The sequence below is a fragment of the Gossypium arboreum genome, chromosome 3, assembly GCF_025698485.1.
Source record: "Gossypium arboreum isolate Shixiya-1 chromosome 3, ASM2569848v2, whole genome shotgun sequence".
In the NCBI taxonomy this organism is placed as follows: domain Eukaryota; kingdom Viridiplantae; phylum Streptophyta; class Magnoliopsida; order Malvales; family Malvaceae; genus Gossypium; species Gossypium arboreum.
This window is the reverse complement of record NC_069072.1, coordinates 8,097,887-8,104,050: the sequence shown is the minus strand read 5'-3', so window position 1 is coordinate 8,104,050 and position 6,164 is coordinate 8,097,887. Positions and strand designations below refer to the sequence as shown.

General features: G+C 40.1%; 1 non-coding gene across 1 annotated transcript; it reads left to right on the top strand.

Annotated features, from left to right (window-relative positions):
• The first annotated feature begins 4,488 nt into the window (after positions 1–4,488).
• On the top strand, positions 4,489–4,595 carry LOC128290926 (small nucleolar RNA R71). Its single transcript, XR_008280705.1, has one exon. It is a non-coding gene; the product is annotated as a small nucleolar RNA R71 (small nucleolar RNA).
• Positions 4,596–6,164: the final 1,569 nt, after the last annotated feature.

The following is a 6,164-nucleotide window of genomic DNA, read 5'->3' as shown; positions in this document are numbered from 1 at the left end:
GTATTAAAGAGAAATAAAAAGTAATTTAAAAACATAAATAAAGATAAAAATAAAAAGTCTTCAAAAATCTTAATCGCCAGATGGTTCGCGAGATGGAGGTGGCGATGAGATGTGAATGTGCTAACAAATCTAATGTAAGGTTGCATCAATGTGATCAAAGCACTGAAAACATTGCTGCTCGAATCGAGTAAGACGTTTAGAGATGTCAAAAAGTGAAGCAGCCGCATGAACTGGGCAATGAATAGGTGGTGGCTGAGATGGTGGATTCTCGTGAGGTGGAGGGACATAATCAGTAATATCCTCTGGGTCCTCCTGCTCGGCTGACTGGACAAGGTGGTACTGAGGAGGATCAAATCCAGATCGTTGCTCAATCATCCTCATACAGAGCATACTCGAGATGCCCTGTGGGGACATCTGACTGATGAGGGTGAGGAAGGATGATTGCGCCGCCGTGTTGAGAAGACTGAAGTACCACGCCAGACGGGTCACATAAGGGCCGATGGAAATGACTTCCTTCCTATGTCGTTCTGTCTGATGGTGAATGGCGAAGGTGATGAAATAAGCAAGGTCGAATACGTGCCCATGCACCATGCTCCATAAAAATAGGAGTCGTTTGTGTTGACGACGCCAGTACTCTCTCACCGTCCTGTCAGGGTATGGGCTAGAATGGTGTGTAAGTATCTCAGTGATGGGGCGAGGGCCGATGCCTTGGAGCGGTTAGGGTCATAAGTGGCCGAAGCAGGGACTAGGGCCTTCCAGCAATTTGAAGGACAATAGTGGAGGTGGCTATGGAGACGGTCGAAGTCGTCGTCGTTCATGAACTCCTCCATATTAAGTACTAATGCGACACCGAACTCAGGCACGCTCAACTGGTTAACTAAACCACCGAGATGCAACTCGAACGTTCCGGGATCATCTAACTCTGTCATAACGGCTTGAAGGTGGAAAGTCAAACAGAGTTCTAATGTAAGCTCGAGATATGTTGGCTCGACGATCTCAAAGAAGAGCCCTCGTGGGTCAGTAGTCAGGAGAGCCCAAACTGCGTCAGCGAGTTGGATTTGCTCTAGGGCGGTCCAATCAATGCAACGTCCCACACCTAGGGGTCTGGCCCGTAGTATCTGAAATAGTTCCTCCTAAGGTCCCAGTGGAAATTGGAGGAATGGGTGTCAGATTTTGGTGGTAAGACCCAAGGAGGATGCTCCTCCTTTTCGTTTCTTTGAGGCAGGGACGGCAGTCTTTTACCTCTAGTGTTTGTCATAGTGTGCCTGCGAAATAATAGAAGATAAATATTGTCTAATATTGAACCATGAGTCAAAAAAAGAAATAGAATCTAAAAAAAAACTATAGTCCTAAAGAGAATTCCCTAATATTAAACATAACAAAGACTCAAATAAAGTAAACAAAATAAAGAATTAGAACAAAGTAGGGATAATAAAAAAATATGAAAATTAATAAAAGTAATGCTAACACATAAAATGAAAAACAATAATAATGAAGGTTAGAAGAAACTAAGTAAAGAAAAATAAACTAAAATTAGAATGGAAAAACAACGAAGAAGTAACAAAGAAGTAAATAAAAATGAAAATAAATAAAATGGTTGAGGGTAAAAGAGGAAGCCACAAACAGTGGTTGGAGGTGGACGGGGTCGCTGGTCGGAGGTGGTGTGATCACCGATGATGGTGATGTGGGTTGGCCATGGGCGTGGGCAGTGAGACCGTGTAATTCACAGTGCGGGCGCACAAGGGTGAAAAGAGGGGAGAAAATGGGAAAAAAAGGGAAAGGGGGTATGGGGAGGAAGAAAAGGGAAGAAGATAGGAAAGCTAGGGGTGGCCGGTCGGTGGGGGGAAGAGATTGCAGCGGCTAGGGTTAGGGTATTGGGGAAGGGGGTGATGAATAGTGGGGGTTTATATAGATATTAGGGCATACGGTCGTGCCTTTATTTCAGCCCGTGTGTTTCGTGGTTTTCAAATTTGGGCGGGTCTGAAATTCGACCCATGCCCATGTTCTTTGGGCGTGTTGGTGTACACGGTCGTGTCCTACTTCGTTCGCTTCTCCCACACCTGTGTATATATGGGCACGCCCGTGTTATTTTGACAGGTTCAACCACGAGTGGTGGGCACAAGCGTGTCGCACGCCCGTGTTAATTTCTCAGTTTCTACCATGGCTTATAGACACGGGAGTGTCGCACGCCCGTGTTGATTTGGCAGGATTGCCCACGGCTATGTCGCATGGCCGTGGCAACATATCAAGTCTCGTGTTTGGGGAAAAAATTTATTCTGTTTTCACACGGCCATATCGCACGGCCGTGTCGCCGCCCGTGGTATGGGTACGGCCTAAGGCACGCCCGTGTACCTGGCCGTGTGGATTTGGAAAACCTATGTTCAAGGACTCAGTTAATGATTTAGATGTTAAAAACTAAAATTTAAAGAACTCAAGACTGTTAGTGCTCGGGTTGCCTCCCGATAAGCACTTATTTAGAGTCTAAGCTCGACTTACGTCTCTGTTGTGTGGTCATGATGGTGTGAGGAGTTTACACTCCTCATTCCTGCTATCAATTTTATCACAATAATGTTTTAGACGAGTACTGTTTACCTTAAAAGTGCCGAATTTGGGATAAGTTGCCTCGACTGTACTGTATGGGAAAATGTTAAGTACCGTAAAAGGGATTGCTCCATTGGGTTCAGAAGTGGTAATATGAGGGTCTACCGCATCTAATAGTACTTTGTCTCCAACCTTAAGTTGATTTGATAAAACATTGAGTCCGTCATGGCGTGGTTTTAGTTTATCGTGTGTTCTCGGTTTCTGTGTCAGTCATTCATCTAGTTCCTCAATCTGTAGCCTTTAGTCTTCATAGATGAGAGCTTTATTGTTACTTGAACATGGCTCATGTATGCTCTTCGAACTTGTTTCCTGGAAAAAAGGTTGCACCACATGATTAGTATTAGTAGCATGATTTATACAACCACCCTCAATATTCGATGTGTTACTCAAATTACGAGCTTGAAGAGTGGTTGTTTCATCACCCACACGAAGTGTGAGTTCACCTGTACCAACATCAATAATGGTTCTAGTAGTTGCTAAAAAGGGTCGTCCTAGAATCAAAGGTACGTCACTATCCTCTTCCATGTCTAGAACAAGAAAATCAATTGGGAATATAAATTTATCGATTTTGACAAGAACGTCTTCAATGATACCCCTAGGAAATCTAATGGTTTTGTCTGCAAACTGAATATTCATCCTAGTTTGTTTGGGTTTCCCAAACCTAGTTGTTTAAACATTTTATAAGGCATGACGTTAATGCTCGCTCCTAAATCAGCCAATGCATTTTTAACATCTAAGCTACCAATTAAATAAGGAATCGTAAAACTCCCTGGATCTTTCAATTTGTTGGCTAGATTATTCTGCAGAATGGCTGAGCAAACTACATTCAATTCCACATGCGACGCCTCATCCAACTTCTGTTTATTTGCTAAAAGCTCCTTTAAAAATTTAACTGCGTTTGGCATCTGCGAAAGAGCTTCAATAAACGGTAAGTTAATATGTAATTTCTTTAATAATTTAAGGAATTTACCAAATTGTTCGTCCATGTGGTCTTTCCTTGACGCTCTGGGGTATGGCACACGAGGTTTGTACTCTTTACTTACCAGTTTTCGCTCACTGTGGTCCACCCCATCCTTACCTTTACTCACCACAATTTTTTACCTCGGTTCTGGTTCAGGTTCAACTAACCCTTCTTTATTTCGAACGGTAATCGCATTAAGTTGTTCCCTTAGGTTAGATTTAGTGTTACGCGAAAAGCTGCCTTGTGGTCATTCAGAAATCAATTTAGCAAGCTGGCCTATCTCAGTTTCGAGCCATTGGATCGACACTTATTGACTCTTAAATGCTGTTTTGGTATTTTAAAAATGAGTTTCTAACACCGATTTGAATTTCGTTAGAATCTCTTCAAATTTCAGTTTCTTTTCCTGCTGGTAAGGTAGTTGTTGAAAGCCTGGGGGAGGTTGTGGCCTTTGATTTCCCTTGCCACCCCATGAGAAGTTGGGATGGTTCCTCCAACCTGCATTATAAGTGTTACTGTATGGGTTATTTTGAAGTCTAGAATTATTTTTACCCAAATAATGAACTTGTTCCTCCTCAGTGCTAAGGTTGAAGGATTGATATTCTATGTGTACTCCTCTTCCATTTGAATCGCACCTCATTACTGGATGTACCTGACTAGAACCATACAAACCGTCAATCTTTTTATTTAAAAGTTCTACCTGGTTAGACAGCAAAGTAACCACATCGAGGTTGAAAACACCGGCTGCTTTTGTCGGCTTTGTTCTCATGACTTGCCACTGATAGTTTTTCAGTGACATCTCTTCAATAAATTCATAGACCTCTTCAGGTGTTTTGTTGTTCAAAGTTCCACCGGCGGCTGCATTGATAAGTTGTCTTGTTGAGGGGTTCACACCATTGTAAAAAGTCTGAGTCTGCAGCCATAGAGATAGCCCATGGTGAGGGCACCTTCTTAATAGGTCCTTTTATCTCTCTCATGCATCATAAAGTGTTTCTAAATCCATCTGCACAAAAGAAGAAATATCATTCCTGAATTTAGTCGTTTAGCCGGCGAAAAGTATTTAAGCAAAAATTTTTCGGTCACTTGTTTCCAAGTGGTGATCGATCCTCGTGGTAACGAGTTCAACCTGTAACGCCCCAATTTTCGGGAATCCTGTGAATGTTGGCATAGGTTTAATTATGTTAGTGGGCCTCTAGAAGGCCCAAGCTTAAGATAGAACCCGGTAATTTTAGTTAATTTTTGTTCCATAAGAAAAAGGGAGTGAAATTATGAAATAGGACCTATGTGAAAATGTTTGAAAATACTATAGGCTAAATTGAAGTGGCCAAATAAATAGGAGTGCAAAATAGGAGGATTTGCATGACAAACCTCCCATTTTACATGAAGTGGCTAGCCATCATGTTGTTGTAGACAAAATGTGCACTTGATATCCATAATTTATGGTACAAATTGATACAAATTGATAATAGGTTAGGTAAATGTTCCATGATAATAGGTTAGGTAAATGTTTCATGATAATGGGTTAGGTAAATGTTTCATCATAAGAATTTCATGTCTTTTGTATTAAAGAATTAAATGGATGAAATATGAAGTTTTATTAAAAGAAAAAGGGGTGAAAAGAACAAAGTTTTGTCCATCTTTGTTCATCATAGCTGAAAGTTAGAGAAGAGAAAGGAGAGGAGAAAGCTCTTGAGTATTCGGTCATTAGGAGGAGGAAAATTGAAGGTAAGTTCTTGGTACCTTGCTTCTATTTTGAGGTTCATGAGTTCTTCTTGATTCTACCTTAACTCTTGAAGTATATTTTGATTTTTAGTTGTGTTGTGAGCATTTAGTCATGAATTAAAATGAAGGAAATGGTTGTTGTTTCATGTTCTTTTGATGAAAAATGGAAGATAGGTGAAGTTGAGCCAAACAAATGAACATGCATGTGCCTTAGATGCTAAAGGAAAAATCGGCTAACATGTTGTGCTTTAAAATGATGAAATGGAGATTATACTTAAGTAAAATCATAGATATGTGATGATTGATTGGTGATATACATGTTTAAATAACATGCATGCAAGGTATGTGTGAAAGAGTGATTTGGTAATAAATCTGCTTGGGACAGCAGCAGTAACGTGACTTTGGAAAATCACCATAAATTGTGGGAGATAAATTAGAAGCTGAATAAATTATGTAATTAAATCTTATTGAGTCTAGTTTCTAATGAAATAAACAAGAACATATTTTGAATTCTGTACAATGAGAAATTTGATTCGTAATGAAGAGTGGTCAGATTAGTCAAACAATGAAACATGGGAAACTTTGAGAAAAATCTGGTATTGATTGGATAAACCAAAAATTCTGAAAATTTTATGGATAGAAGATATATGAGTCTATTTTCAGGGAAAATTAATGGAACTTGATTTGGAGTTTCGTAGCTCCAGTTATAAATGATTTAGTGACTGTTGCTCAAGAAAACAGCTTGCAGTCAAATTATAATTATGTGGTAAACATTGACAAAAATTTGTTAATGGGTTGCTTATTGATTTCTTATAAGCTTACTATGATCTGTAGGTGTGGTTGGCCGAATATTGTAAGGGTTAATACGTAGTTTGTATTTGAA